Source organism: Meles meles, chromosome 10 (genome assembly GCF_922984935.1).
Source record: "Meles meles chromosome 10, mMelMel3.1 paternal haplotype, whole genome shotgun sequence".
In the NCBI taxonomy this organism is placed as follows: Eukaryota; Metazoa; Chordata; class Mammalia; order Carnivora; family Mustelidae; genus Meles; species Meles meles.
Genome location: NC_060075.1, coordinates 26759691 through 26774991, shown reverse-complemented (window position 1 = coordinate 26774991; position 15301 = coordinate 26759691). Strand labels below are relative to the sequence as shown.

General features: G+C 38.4%; 1 pseudogene; it reads right to left on the bottom strand.

The window, feature by feature from the left end:
• Positions 1-2166: 2166 nt before the first annotated feature.
• On the bottom strand, positions 2167-14928 carry LOC123951496 (annotated as a pseudogene).
• Positions 14929-15301: the final 373 nt, after the last annotated feature.

Genomic DNA, 15301 nt, shown 5'->3' with positions numbered 1-15301 from the left:
TTGAAAGGTAGACTTCCGGCAGTGGCTCTGTGAGTGGGGAAGTAGAGAGATCTGAAGATTGAGGCGGCGTAGGATCAAAGGAATTCTATAATTCAGGGCTTTAACTAACTTAGTGATATTTTACTAAGAAGAAGGTAGCTTTAAAAATAATTACCCCTAAGGGTTTCATGGACATAACCAGTGGACTTTAGATCTGATAATATATGTGATTTAATTTTACAAAATGGAGGCTATGTGTAGCACCTTTAGAGAATGATATTTATAAATGTATTCATAAAGGGGCAGGGGTTCCTGCCTCATCAACTGAAATGAATGTAGAGTCTCTTTGAGAGTTTTGACAAAAGATGCCCAGGTACTCCTTCACTTTAGATGCAATGTCATATTCACGTATAGATTTTATGTTTTTTTTTAAAGATTTTATTTGCTTGTTTGTTTATAGCAGGAAAGAGAGGGGCAGAGAGAGAGGGAGAGAGAATCTCAAGCAGACTCCCCACTGAATGCGGAGACCTCACGACCCTGAGACCATGACCTGAGCCAAAATCAAGAGCCAGGTGCTTAACCAACTGAGCCACCCAGGTGCCCTGATGTATGGTTTTATACCCTCTGAAATAGTCTAATATCTGTTGATTCCAATTAAATTAGTTTTGGTGACCCTGACTATGGCCCTTTCCTAAATTTCTTCTGCTCTTTATTTCTTTACCTTCATTGTAATTTGCATTTTTGATTTTATAACTTGGTTGGTTAGAGTACGACTTCGCAATTTCTTTTGCATCATGACATACTGAAAAATGATATTTGTATATAGTACATGAAAGGCAATAAATAAGGCTGCTTGCTTTAGACCACAAGCCAGATGCTCTAGCCTACCATACCTTAGATCAACTGACACTGAAGGGAATTGCTTTCTGCTCACAACCACAAAGCTCATCCACACTGGTTGAAATGTTCTGAGTTGTGGAATGGAACTTAAAGAGCTCATGACTCTTGGATGCACACCTGCAATGTTTAGCAAGTATTGTGGTAGCATTTGACATATATAGTACAAATGCCATCTGGTTCAAGGAACAATTGCTAGCGTTCACATAGGGATCTTGCAACACGGGGTGCCTAACTCAGGACAACTTACAATCATGACAGAGAACATGACTGAAAGCAAATATTTCACTGATGAAGGCTCAGGAGCATTTGATAGGATTTTGTATATACCCAATTCTTTTATCATAGATGAGAACACTTGAGACCAAAGAAATTATGTGTCTTGACTAGAGGTTAAATGACTGGACTGTAAGCTCTATGAAGTCAGGAACATTTTGTTAACTGCTACATCCCATTGCATAGTAGAGTTCATTGCAGATGGCAAAAGTTTTCTGAAATGTTGCTGAGTGAATGAATGAGTGCATTGGCCGGAGCCACATGGGTAATGACAGCCCAAATGAGAATTATAGCCTTCACCTCCCAGTTCAGTGATCTGATCCAGTGTGTCTAAGACTGTATGTCACATTCTTATCAATGTTCTATGAATAATTCATTATGTGGCACAAAGCACAAAAGGTCATGAACACATTCTAGAATTGAATATATTAAGGATTTACCTTCTGTTTTGTAACAGTTCCTATCCATCATATTCATAAATCAAACATGAAATATTTGGGTTGCCATAAAGCTTATATTTATCTTAATATGTTTCTGTAAATAGAGTTAAAAACAACAAAGTTGGTTTTAGATGAGCTTTTGTAAAAATTTTTTTCTTTTTTGGTAGTTATTAGATTTTGCCATTTTCTTCACTAATAAAACATATTTAGGTTTGTCTTTATTTCCTACTAATTGAATAATGAAAGGCAAAACTTTACATGAGTAATTACTGATGTATCTTATATGCATTGAAATCAGAGTGAGCACTGTCACTGAAAGGTTATGTCACTCACAAATTCATTAAACATTCATTAACCTCACCTCAGGTATAGGTGTCCTTGTTTACACATTTCAGATTTGCATACACATGCCCTGAACAAGATTTCAAAAATGTTTATAACCCTATGACCACCATAATTATGAATCCCCAGGCAGATATTTGTGAAATCCTTACCCAGTGTGACTTTTCCCCCTCTACCAGGTTTTTATGCAGTTCAGTATACAAGGTGACACTACGATAAGACAAGTGAAGTTTCAGCATGGGTGTCTCCATCTTCCTCCTATGATTCCTGATCTCGTGGCTGCCAAACCCAGAAGGGACCTGGGATAGAATGCTTGGTCATGGGGAAAGCTGCTGTGGTTGGCCTGGCAGCTGGGGAAAGAAGAAGGCTTCCATTTTTCACCGTGAATGACATTTTCATTCCCTAATGTATGGTCTTAACCCACTTATTGAGAATCATGTTTCACAGAGAGACACCCCCTACCCTGACTGAAAGACGTTTAATTCTTTGATAAGATTCTTGTGAATATTCGTGTGGAAATCCTCCATGTGATCCTGGCTTAAGGTGGCACGACTGGCGGTGTGTAATCCGGCAACTGCCCTTTGGGCTTGGTGAAATCCTCACTAGTTGGTTAGTACCAGATATTTTCCAACAGGTCAACAAAATTCCAGCAGTGATGGGCAGAGATAAATGCATAGTGAGGCACTTTATAGATGATATCCAGTTCTTCAGTGGAGATCTGATCAGTCTTATTTAACACATAGATACAAAGGATATAGACTCTATTTCCTTCCACCATGTCAATGAGGTCATCTACTGTGGCATCACTGTGCAGAGCCACACCGACATTACTAATGTTATATTCATCCAGAATGTTCCTCACAATTTCACCATCCAGCTCACTTTGAGGGCAAGTGACAGTGAGATCCATGTTTTCCTTACCTCCTTCTTAAAGCCAATGTTAAGGGGTTTGCTGTTCAAGTGAATGTTGAAGCCTCCCAGCTTGTATTCAGTGATCTTCTCATGTGCCAGTGGTTTAAGGACATCCAGAACAATCAGGATCAAGTCACACACCCGGGCCACTACAATGACTTCCTTTACTTTTTTCCATTCTTGGCACCCTCATTGATAACTGGGAGATCCAGAAGCTGGGTCTTGGCACCTTTGTATGCGATGACACCAGGAACTGTGGTGAGAGTGGTGAACTCAGGCTTCATGCTGAAATATACCGCTGCCAGTTACTGAGCAGTGTTGACTTCTCCACAGACGGAACATCCACAAACCCAGTATTTGTGCATCACCTGTCTTGGCCACATCCAAATCTTCTCCTAGCCCACTACCACCACTTTCTGGAGTAATGAGTTCTCTGCAAAGCTTAGAAAGGCAAGCCTTGGGGCTCCTGGGTGGCTCAGTGTGTTAAGCCTCTGCCTTCAGCTCAGGTCATGATCTCAGGGCCCTGGGATCGAGTCCCACATCAGGCTCTCTGCTCAGCAGGGAGCCTGCTTCCCTCTCTCTCTCTCTGCCTGCCTCTCTGCCTACTTGTGATCTCTCTCTGTCAAATAAAAAAAAAAAGAAAAAAGAAAGGCAAGCCTTAATCAGGCTTAGGTGGTGTGCTATGGTCTTGTTTTTCTTTTCTTTTTTTTAATTTATTTTCAGCGTAACAGTGTTCATTGTTTTTGCACCACACCCAGTGCTCCATGCAGTACATGCCCTCCCTATTACCCACCACCTGGTTCCTCAACCTCCCACCCCCCGACCCTTCAAAACTCTGGTTGTTTTTCAGAGTCCATAGTCTCTCATGGTTCATCTCCCCTTCCAGTTTCCCTCAACTCCCTCTCCTTTCCATCTCCCCATGTCCTCCGTGTTCTTTCTTATGCTCCACAAATAAGTGAGACTTGTTTTTCTTGAGTCTGAGCCATCTCAGCTTCGTTCTCTGGGATCTTGGTTAAAGTGCGGCTCCTGGTGGTGAATCCCAGGGGATGCAGTGGTCGCTACACCATCTCCTGTCCCACACCTGGTGCAGATCAGCCAAGTTCCATCAGGTGCTAATGCAACACACGGAGGAGGTACTTTCTACTTCTAGTGAGAGTTCCACCTGTGAGGCTCACGGAGACACAGTGTGGGACATTCTCCTCCCCCTTCCCCTGGCCAGCTTCGCATTTTTTAAAGTTGTTTTTTGGGGTTTTTTTCTTAGTCACTTTTTAACTGGGGAAGAGGATGTGTCATTCACTGTGGAGCTTGGTCCTGGCCCCCATGTGCACACAGGTTTGTATTGCTGAACTCTGCACACGGAATAAAACAAAGCAGAAAGATGAGCTTATTGCAAGGGTTTTGACCTGCAAACTGGGAAACTCAAGGCTATGGGAGCTGCGAATTCCGAGTTGCTCACAGACTAAAGGGCTTTTTTTTTTTTTTTAATGTATATATTTTTCTGAGAGAGAGTGAGCGAGCTAGCCCATGAGTGGGGGGAGGGGTAGAGAAACAGAGAGAAACTCTCAAGCAGACTCCTGGAGGAGCAGGGAAGCAGTGCTGGCTCTCTCCCAGGACCCTGAGATCATGACCTGAGGCAAAATCAAGAATTTTGCTTAATTGACTGAGCCACCCAGGCTCCCCCAGACTAAAGGATTTAATAAGGCAAATGCAGAATGTTGCCTAGTGGTCTTTTTCCTTATTTGGATCAGGGTAGCCCAGTCAGTGGAACAAGGAAGTCCCAAGATGACATAACAGAGTTGGTGTTTGGGGATTGGCTGTCATCCTTTGCTGATTTTTGAGAAGAGCTGTACATTTCTGTAACTTAGGTAAGTTTGTTTTGTTTTTCTTTAATGTGACTGTACTGGCCAACTTCCTTTTGTCCTTAACATATGTGACTCATTTTTATTCTAGTTCTACAATATGCACATGTGTATACACACACCACAGGAGGCCAGAGATCTGATGGGTTGAGGAACTCTAGCTCTTTTGTAAATGAGCGTATTAGAAAGAGGCTGATTCTAATAGATGGGTGGCTGTACCCCTACGCTGGTGGGAAGCCAGCTCTGTCTGCATGTCTGGTACAGCTAAAGCACTGGGGGTTGGTTGGGGGTAACTATACGTTGAGAGGAGCTTGGGTGGACGTAGTAGCTCCATCCCTCCCTCTCTGTTGTGGATTGGTGGCCAGGTCTAGCCTTGCCCTGGAGGCAGGTCACTGGGTTCCTTGGGGACAGGGCCTGAGGACTCTGAGGGCTCCATGGGACCACTCCTTGGGCCCTTCTGATACCATGCTTGTCAGAGGCCATGACTCTTTATCTTTCATAATTTCTATTAATCAAATGTTTGGGGGGGAGGAATGAGAAATTGAATCATTTATTACAATAATTAATAGCAACTTGGCCATTGATGTGAATTATATTGCTGTCCCTTTCATTCTTTCTCCTATAGGAGACACTAAAGGGTATAGAAAGCAGACACGTTAGTGGTGATTTAACAATTGCCACATTATCTGTGATTTTTGAGATGTGATGGAAAAAGGAAAGGTCACAAAATTTAGAGTAGGGAAACACTAACAATTTGTTTTTTTACTATAGGGTTTTATTCTGAATATTGTGGAGATTTAGATTTGCAGTTAATATGAGAGAAGAGTTTGAGTTTTGTTATGAAAGGGACAGTTTATTCACATAGAGAAAGGGTATATGGATTAGTAGGAATTACTATGTGGTGATTTAGAATAAATTTTGCCAAAAAACCCCACAAAAAACCTTAATTTCAAGATTTGGAAGGGTTTGGCTGGTATACCAGAAACAACGTAACAAGTTTTTACCTAATCACTTAATAGTTTTTTAAGACGTGCTTGAAGGCGACATTGAGACCTGCAGACAAGATGACTCTAAAGATGAGCAAACTTTTAGCTTCTTATAACAAGATAATAGAAGATTCCTACATAGCAGTTGCACAAATAATTGGCACAATTCTGTTTGAAATTTAGTAATGGCTTAGAACACAGAGGCATACTTATAAAACTAACCAACATTCATCTAGCAGTGCAAAATTAATAGTTAATGAATCTGGAGTAGAATCAGAATTTAGAAATCTCTCTAAGAGTTGGAAATAATGGCCTCAATTTGATAAGAAAGTATTTATATGAAATGTCTAGGATAGACAAATCATAGAGACAGAAAGTAGATATGGCTACTAGGGCCTGGAGGAAATGGGGGATGGGGGTGATTACTAATGAAAGGTTTCTGTTTGGAGTGATGACATGTTCTGGAATTAGTTAAGGGTAATGTTTGCATAATTTTGTGAATATACTAAAACCCAAATGTACACTTTAAAAGGATGAATTTTATGGTTAGTGAGTAATATCTCAATAAAAAGTTTAAAAAGGTATTTATGGTTAATAAACTGGGAATAGAACAAAATCTTATGAAAAACAGAAGGAAACTGAGTACAGTAAAGAGTTTTTTTAATCTTGCACAGGTAGCCAGGCAAGACTGTTGCATTTAAAGTAACTTATGCATTAAGGGGCGCCTGGGTGGCTTTCGGCTCAGGTCATGATCCCAGGGTCCTGGGATCGAGCCCCGCATCCGGCTCTCTGCTCAGCAGGGAGCTTCCTTCCTCCTTTCTCTCTGCCTGCTGCTCTGTGATCTCTGTCTGTCAAATAAATAAATAAATAAATCTTAAAAATAAATAAAGTAACTTATGCATTAAAAAATGAATAAAATAAAAGTATATTATCTTCATTATTGTTTGGCATTGTTTTAGATATTCTAACCATGACATGTGCTTTAAATATTCTAACATGATATATGTCATATTTAAATACTGGAAGAGAGAAGACAATGCTATATTCAGTGCAGATAATTTGGTTGTCTACAGAGAACACAGCAAGGAATTAAATTGAAAACATTTATTTTTATTTTATTTAAACATAGTTGACACACAATGTTACATTAGTTTCAGGTGTACAAAATAGTGATCTGACAAGTCTATACATTATGCTTTGCTCACCACAAGTGTAGCTACCATTTGTCACTGTGCAACACTATTACAATACTGCTGAATATATCCCTTATGTTGCGGTTTTCATCCCCGTGACTTATTCATTCAAAATGAAAACATTTAAATTTGAAATTGAAAGAATTCAAAAAGGTGGACAGATTAAAGAATTGTTTTTTAAAAATATCAACAGCTTTCCTATATGTTATAAACAAAACAACACAACAGAATATTAAATGGAAAAGAGAACTCATTCACAATAACAGTCTAAATAATAAAATACTCAGGAGTTAAATTCATAATCTCTGTGCAAAGATGAAACCCTCATATAGGTCTCAGAAATGGATAATTGTAGAAAAATTGAAACATTTTTTGTTTTATTTTTATTTATTTATTCATTTATTTTTTGATGGAAACAATTTTTTGGCACCGAATTTTTCTAGGTAGAGAAACTAGTTTTGAGGTGGAGAATCCAAAACTTCTATCAGATTTACAATATCACTGCTCATTAAGCAGCAGTGTCTATACTAGCGTAATAAGAATACACTGAGAAAGTAGAAGAGTAGGTTGATAGCAAACAAGTTGCAATAGACAGATAAATGGGGACAAATAGAAAATCAAAATGCCAGGAACTAGTATATTTAAGTATTTGGTTTGAGATAAAGGTGACATCTCAAATAATAGAAAAACATGAATTATTAAACAAATGATTTCCAAGTAAATTCTTTAGAAATAAAGTTTTTTAAAAAATTTCTTTCCATACACCAAATTTCAGATTTATTTAAGAGTCTCTATAAAAAGTAAATCTTAAAAAAAGTACTGGAAGAAAATATAGGTTAATTTTTATGTAATGTATTTCTTGAAGAAGGCCTCCAACCATTGTTAAGAAATGAATGTTCTTTCGAATACAGGAAAATACAGAAAACTTACATAGGGTATAAAAGGCAAATAACAAATTGGAAAAGCACTGCAATATATATGACAAGGTTTAATGTCCTCAATACAGAAAGCACTCTGAAACACTTCAAAGGGAGAGATCAAAAGAAAAGTGATCGAAGGCCAAGAAAAAGCAATTTCTAAGAATACAAATAACCCGTAGACATATGAAATGTTCAAAAGTACTCATAACTGAAGAAATGCAAACTTAAATAACAATAATATAGTACTGGCTAATATTAAGAAGTCTGATAATACCCAGTCTTTAAGCTGGAGTTAGGAAACAGACTTTTCCATTCATATACCGGTGATCAGGGTCTAAATTGCCATCATGTTTCTGAATGACAATTTGCCAGTATCTATCAAAAGCCTTAGAAATGTGGGTGAACTTTGACCCAGTAATCACTGTTCTCAGAATATATACTAGGGAAATCATTATGTAAATACCCACAGATGAATATTTGAGAAATATTTCTGCAGCATTTTTTATAATGGTGGAAATTTTAAACAGTGTCAAGTAGGTTAAATGAATTACGGCTGTGACCATAGTAATTTCCCAAAACTGTCACAAAAATATTTCCAGTCCCACATGCTCTTCCTTAACCTTGTCCCTCCCCCATTTGCAGTTGGAGTCTGTTTTGCCTCTCCTCCTGAATCGGAGTAGAACTTTCTGGCTCTCTCATTGAATAGAATATGCTGAAAATGATGTTTAAAAGCAATATGACTTTCCATCTGGTTCTGCTCTTTTGGAATTTTTCCTCTCTCAAAACCCTATTTGTTGTGTTTCCCCATTGTGAGGAAGCCCAGACTACATGGCAAAGTGACCTGTAGGTGTTCGAGTAGAAAGCCGGCATCTTGTGTTCACGTAAGTGAATGAGAGTTCAGATAAACTCAGCTTCCAGGCTTTCAGCCACTACAGCTGATTCTAAGTAGAGCAGAACTCTACTTAGCTCAACAAGACTGTTGAGCTAAGAGCAGAACTCTACTTAGCTCAACAAGTCTGTTGAGCTATTCCAAACCAGAGATTTGAGAGCAAAAGAAAGGCTGTTGTTTTGAGTTACTACATTTTGAAGTGTTTTTTTTACACGGCCATAGTACCTTGAACAGTGTTGTTATAGCTCAAACTGGAATATTGTGAAGCCATTTCACACAAAAATATATATGAATAAATATGTATCTTAAAAATTTAAAGATGTTGGGGCTCCTGGGTGGCTCAGTGGGTTAAACTGCTGCCTTCAGCTCAGGTCATGGTCTCAGGGTCCTGGGATCGAGCCCCGCATTGGGCTCCTTGCTCAGTGGGGAGCCTGCTTCTCTCTCTGCCTCTGCCTGCCTCTCTTCCTGCTTGTGCTCTCTCTCTCTGTCAAATAAATAAATAAATAAATCTTAAAAAAAAAAAAAGAAATAGTAATTAAAAAAAATTTAAAGATGTTTACAAAGTTACAGCTTGGAAATAGTTCATAAGATCATAGAATATATGTAATTACGTGTTGTATATGTGCACAAAAATGCACATAAATATCCAACGGCCAGCATATGTATGCAGAGAAAAAGAGGTTGATAAAATATTTACCAAAATGGAAATGCTGGTTGTCTTCAAATGTTTGGAATAAAAGGGATGATTTATACTTAATTTTTATTCTTGTTCATCTTGCTGGCTTGTTATATTTTCTAATTTTTCTTAAAGTGGACATTGATCATTTGTTCAATAAAGATGAAACAAATTTGGACTTAAATTAATCACTGATGAAGTACAAAATATTGATGAACCTGGCTCAGTGCTGTTCATAAGAAAAAGACAGGAGCTTTAGTTGATTACAAGTTCAAAATCAGCCAACAGTGCACTGTAACTGCCGAAGTGTTAATGCAAAATTAGGTAGCAGTTACAAAATTTGAGACTCCAAAGCACTGAAGGCAATAGTCCTATTATATGACACACTGAACAGATAAGACTTTGAGGTATCACAGTTCAAGAAGAAAGGCAACTGCGTTTCTTCCAGAAGGGATTGACTCTAATGGCGGGAAGGTCTGAAAGGAGGTCATCAGGCACAGTAGAAACATTAGGGAATCCTGCTGTGTTAGAAAAGAAAAAAGAAAAAAAGGCGTAACAGATACAGGTACAGCGAAATAGGGTTAGACTTCATCTGGATAGTTAGAAAGCAAGATTTAAACAATAAGTAAAAACCTCAAAGAGATAAGAGTCAGCTCAATTGAAGACAATACTTCCGGTTAAATTGAGATATTCAAAAATTGACCAAAGAATTTAATGAATCATTGTCTCTGGCATTGAGGTTCTTGGATGTCAGGATGTTTAGATGAGAATTCTGTACTTCATGAGGGGGTCTTCTGGGGGTATCATTTAAAGTCCTGTTTCTGCCCCAAATCTTCAAGAGTCTCAGTCATAAGATCAGAGCCCCAACAATATACTCTCTGGGCAGGATTCTGTAAAGTCACTCCTTAGCATACCTTTTTCTAACAGGATAGCTTTCTGAACTCCCAATCTCTCTAATTAGTACAGCTGAGCTAAGTTTGGCAGTGATTTTTCACAGAATTAAGGACTCCTATTTCTGAAGATGATATATGTTTTAATTAAGTTTCCTCATTAAAACTTTCTAGCTTTGATTGTCAGTGCCTGTCTCCATGCAGCACTTAATAGATATTTGGCCATTTCTTCTTCAATCTGATTAATGTAGACAGCTCATCTTAGTCATTCAGCCCCACAAAATGAATTTTAAGGCTTTGTTCCCCCAGATAGGCTGAGTGTAGACTGGTTTTTAATGTACTTCTTTTAAGTGGTGTTCTTGACACACCTTAAAATTCTGGCTAGCTACAGATAGAAGATTTTATCAAGTTGTTTGAAGAAAAAAAAATATATATATTTCCTTCTTTATCAGCAATTATGAGAAAACAACTTAAATGGAACATTTGCAAGAAAAAATTTTTTATTAAGAAAGGAAGACGAGGGGTGCCTGGGTGGCTCAGTGGATTGAGCCGCTGCCTTCGGCTCAGGTCATGATCTCGGGGTCCTGGGATCGAGCCCCGCATCAGGCTCTCTGCTCCGTGGGGAGCCTGCTTCCTCCTCTCTCTCTGCCTGCCTCTCTGCCTACTTGTGATCTCTCTCTGTCAAATAAATAAATAAAATCTTTAAAAAAAAAAAAAAAAAAAAAAAAAAAAAAAAAAAAAAAAAAAAAAAAAAAAAAAGAAAGGAAGACGAAAATAAACTCTATGAGTTATGTTAAGACCCATGTAATTTTCCTATCATGAGAATCCTTACCCCTGACCTTGCCCTCTCACTCATGTTAAGCTAGCACTGATGGATTCAGGAGGTCCGTATTTATATTAAAACATCACTCTACCTTACTTTGTTAGAGCATATGCACAGGTCTCTAAACCCTTGATATTTGGACCAAATGGTGTACCTCCATTACGTCCTTCCATAGCTCTCCTTTGGTCTTGAAAACAGGAGGTAACAAGTGGGTTATGAAATAAGAGCAAAGTCCCAGAAAATACATGGTCCTTCTCTTGGCATTCATCTAGGTACATTCAAATAACTGAGCCCAGCATGGGGCACTGAAAGGGAGATTTTATGGTACTTAAACAAAATAATAAAATTTGATTTGTTGACTGTACTTAAAATGAAGGTAGGCAGTTCCTAATAATTCAAACAAAATCTTACATAATAATAATTTCTATGCTATTCTCTGTGTATGAAATGCAGAAGAAGATAAAGATCCATTATAGATATTTAAATATTCCATTCACTAGAAATGATGTCTCTTTGGAATATAATAAAACAACTTAAAGCATTTTCTGTGGAAATTTAAAAAGACAAACCCCCCATTTAAAATATAAATAATAAGCAAAAAGAAGAGATATATAAATGTATGATATGTCTGTCTTTACTAATCATTTGGAAAGCCTTTTCGGCAAAAGTCCCAGTGTAGATTATATGCAGATGATCTGTACTGTTTACTATCAGTCAAGATACAGATCACTTTCAAGTAAAATTATTCCTAGCAATAACCCATATTTGGCTAACTTTACTACTTGTAAAAATTCCTAAACTACTTCCAAAATGGGTGAAATGTCCTTTTCCTTAAGAGGAGATCTATATAATGGTATGTGGAAGAGGTGGAGTTATGCTGATTCTTTGCCCTTTGGAAAAGGACCCACTCAATTGGGCTTATCACTCAATTCCCACCAGTGAACGCTGTCCATTTGATGGGCAGTCCTTGAATACTATGACATTTCATTGATAAAGCACCAGAGAAATTTTATCTCATTGACAGATATGATTATATAGAGACAAAAGCAAACAATCCTCCCCCTAAATAAAGGAAAAAAATCTATATTTTAGCTTAATAATATTCTCTAAGTGTAAAGGATTAGAAGATGAAGAGCATAAAAGAACATTTCCCTCTGAGAGTAGTTGCATATTTACCTGAATTGTGCATTGATTGCCGGGTTTGGGAGCATCTCAAGTTTATAAGTCAAATTTGTGGTCATTACCAAGCATATGTTGAGAAATCATGACCATGTTTTCAGACCTTTCACCTTCTCTGCCTTCGCTCTGCCCCTATTCTCCTTCTAGCTCAGCTTGTAGGAATGGTTGACTAGATGGGTTTTTGGCTTATGATCCTTATCAGGATCCCATCCTTATGAAGACCTGGTCCCATCCCAGCTCTATCACTCACCAGCATGCAAGTTGGACAAGTTGCTTAACATTCTTATGTTCTGGATTCTTTATCTTTAAAATAGAGATAGTACTCCTGACTCATGATTTTGTGCAGATTAATAGACCAATGCTAGTAACAAGCTTAGTGAAAAGCCTTGTGGAGGCCATGCTATAAGACTCAATGATTATTGGGGTGCCTGGGTGGCTCAGTCGTTAAACGTCTGCCTTTGGCTCAGGTCATGATCCTGGGGTCCTGGGATCGAGCCCCTCATCGGGCTTCCTGCTTGGCGGGAAGCCTGCTTCTCCCTCTCCCACTCGCACTGCTTGTATTCCCTCTCTCGCTGTGTCTCTGTCAAATAAATTAAATCTTAGTATATGTGCTGCCGAAGCGAGCACTCAAATAAATTAAATCTTTAAAAAGAAAAGACTCAATGATTATTGACATTACAGACATTATATAGACATTATTGCTATTATCTTAACAGTGCTTGGTATACAAAAGGAAATAAATAGCAAACCTTGCTCTTTGCATGGATTCTGCTTTCCACTAGTTTATGTGTTACTGAGCAGAAATTTTCTTTTCTGTGTGCTCTGTTGTTGCTACTTTTCATTTTTATACATTTTAGCATTCTTTTCAGGAGAATAATGTATCCATCTTGAAGATTTAATACATAGAAGTGGCATCTGCCAGCCATATCCCAAAGAAACTAAATCTAATTTACAGGATCCCAGTGTCAGAAATCTGAGAAGTATACCCCTACTATAGGAATTTCTTTACAGGCATACCTCAGAGATATTGTGAGTATGGTTCCAGACCACCACAATAAAGTGAGTGTTGTAATAAAGTGAGTTAAATGAATTTTTTTGTTTCCCAGTGCATATGAAAGTTACATTTACACTATACTGTAGTCTGTTAAATATGCAATAGCACTGTGTTTAAAAAACAATATACACGTCTTAATTAAAAACTACTTTATTGCTGAAAATTGCTAACTATCATCTGAGCTTTCAGTGAGTCATAATCCACTGATCACAGATCATCATAAAAATATAGTAATCATGAAAGGGTTTGAAATGTTGTGAGAATTATCAAAATGTATTATAGACACATGAACTGAGCAAACTCTTAAGAGAAATGGTTCTGGTCGTCTTACTCGGCATAGGGTTGTCACAAACCTTCCCTTTATGAAAAATGGAGTATCTGCCAAACACAGTAAAGACAAGCACAAGAAAATAACTTATGCTTGTATTCAGTGACACAAAATTCTCTTTGTCTAGTAAAAGTATTTCAAAGAAAACAAAATAATTTGTTTTTTTCTTAGGACATAATTTATACATTATGATTTCTATAGGTTTCAAGGAAACACCAAGCCATTTGCAGCAAAATTAAGTGAAGAATCTGGGTTCATGTATAAACTTGATAATATCAATGATTCCTAAACCTGGTAGTTTGTCAAGACACTCTGGGAAGTTTGTTTGTTTGTTTGTTTGTTTAAAGATTTTATTTATTTATTTGATAGACAGAAATCACAAGTAGGCAGAGAGAGAGGGGAAAGCAGGCTCCCTGCTGAGCAGAGAGCCTGATGTGGGGCTCCATCCCAGGACGCTGGGATCATGACCTGAGCCGAAGGCAGAGGCTTTAACCCACTGAGCCACCCAAGTGCCCCTGTTTGTTTGTTTTTTTAAAGACTTCTGTAAACTCTGGATCCATTTGTTGCTGATCAGGTGCAGGAGGACCTGGGGATGTGGTTACAGTGTGGATAGTGGAGATCTTGCCCTCTAGGCAAGAGGCCCTGGGAGTAACAGACAAGGACTAAAGCTGAGAACATTTCAGATGATGAGACCCATGGCACATCCTTCCTATTGCTCTGAGACTCTGAATTTCATCCCGAATTCTCTGAATTTCTTTAGAAAGAAAATTTGGCAGAAAAAACTAAAAAATTAAGAAAGCAAAGTTATAGATAGTGGCCCAGTCGTGGTCATTAATTTTGCAATTGCCATCGTCATGTCTCTCAAAGGGTAAGAATCCTTGGGCTGTGAAAGGATATGGTCCCAGAGGCAGCATAAGAGACCAGGAGGCACAGGACCAGAAATAGGCAGATATCTTCTATGCTTAACCACTCTACCCAGTGAATATACCTGATACAAGCATCTGCTTTAAAGATACCCACTTCATTCTGAGAATACGGCTGTGTTAGGGAGGATTTAAAGGATTATTCTGGTACGGAGAGTCCATCTATACAACCTCCAGACTGTTAACTCTCTTTGGTGCTTTGAGGTCCTGATATACTTTCCAAAGGAGATGTTTTCATAATTCTGAGACTGTTCGAAGTCTGACGGCAGTAGAATCGCCTTCATTTTGTGGTACTTGGAAAGAATCTGTCCTTCCTTTAGTTTTCCGCATTTCAGCAAATGCAGCGTGAGCATATATTCCATTGTGCCTGTGTCAGAGTGTGCAAAATGGCCACAAAACTTCACAGTAACTCTCACCAAAAGGGGGAGTGTGGTTCTCCACTCCTTAAACCGAGGGTTGACTTTGTATCTTTCTTTGACACATTGAATGTAGTAGAAATGATGACTCACATAATTTACGAGCCTAGGCCTCAAGAGTCAAGAGGTCTTGTAGCTTCAACTTTTGTTGTTTGTAGAGCCCTGTTGCCACTCCGTGAGTCAGCCGACCTGATGGATAATGAGAGACCAGTGGCACATGTGCTCCAGTATCCCTGGCTGACAACAACCAGACATATGAGTCTATGGTGGTTCAAAGTGATTCAAAGACCATCTTAGATTACTTACCCCCTTCAGACTG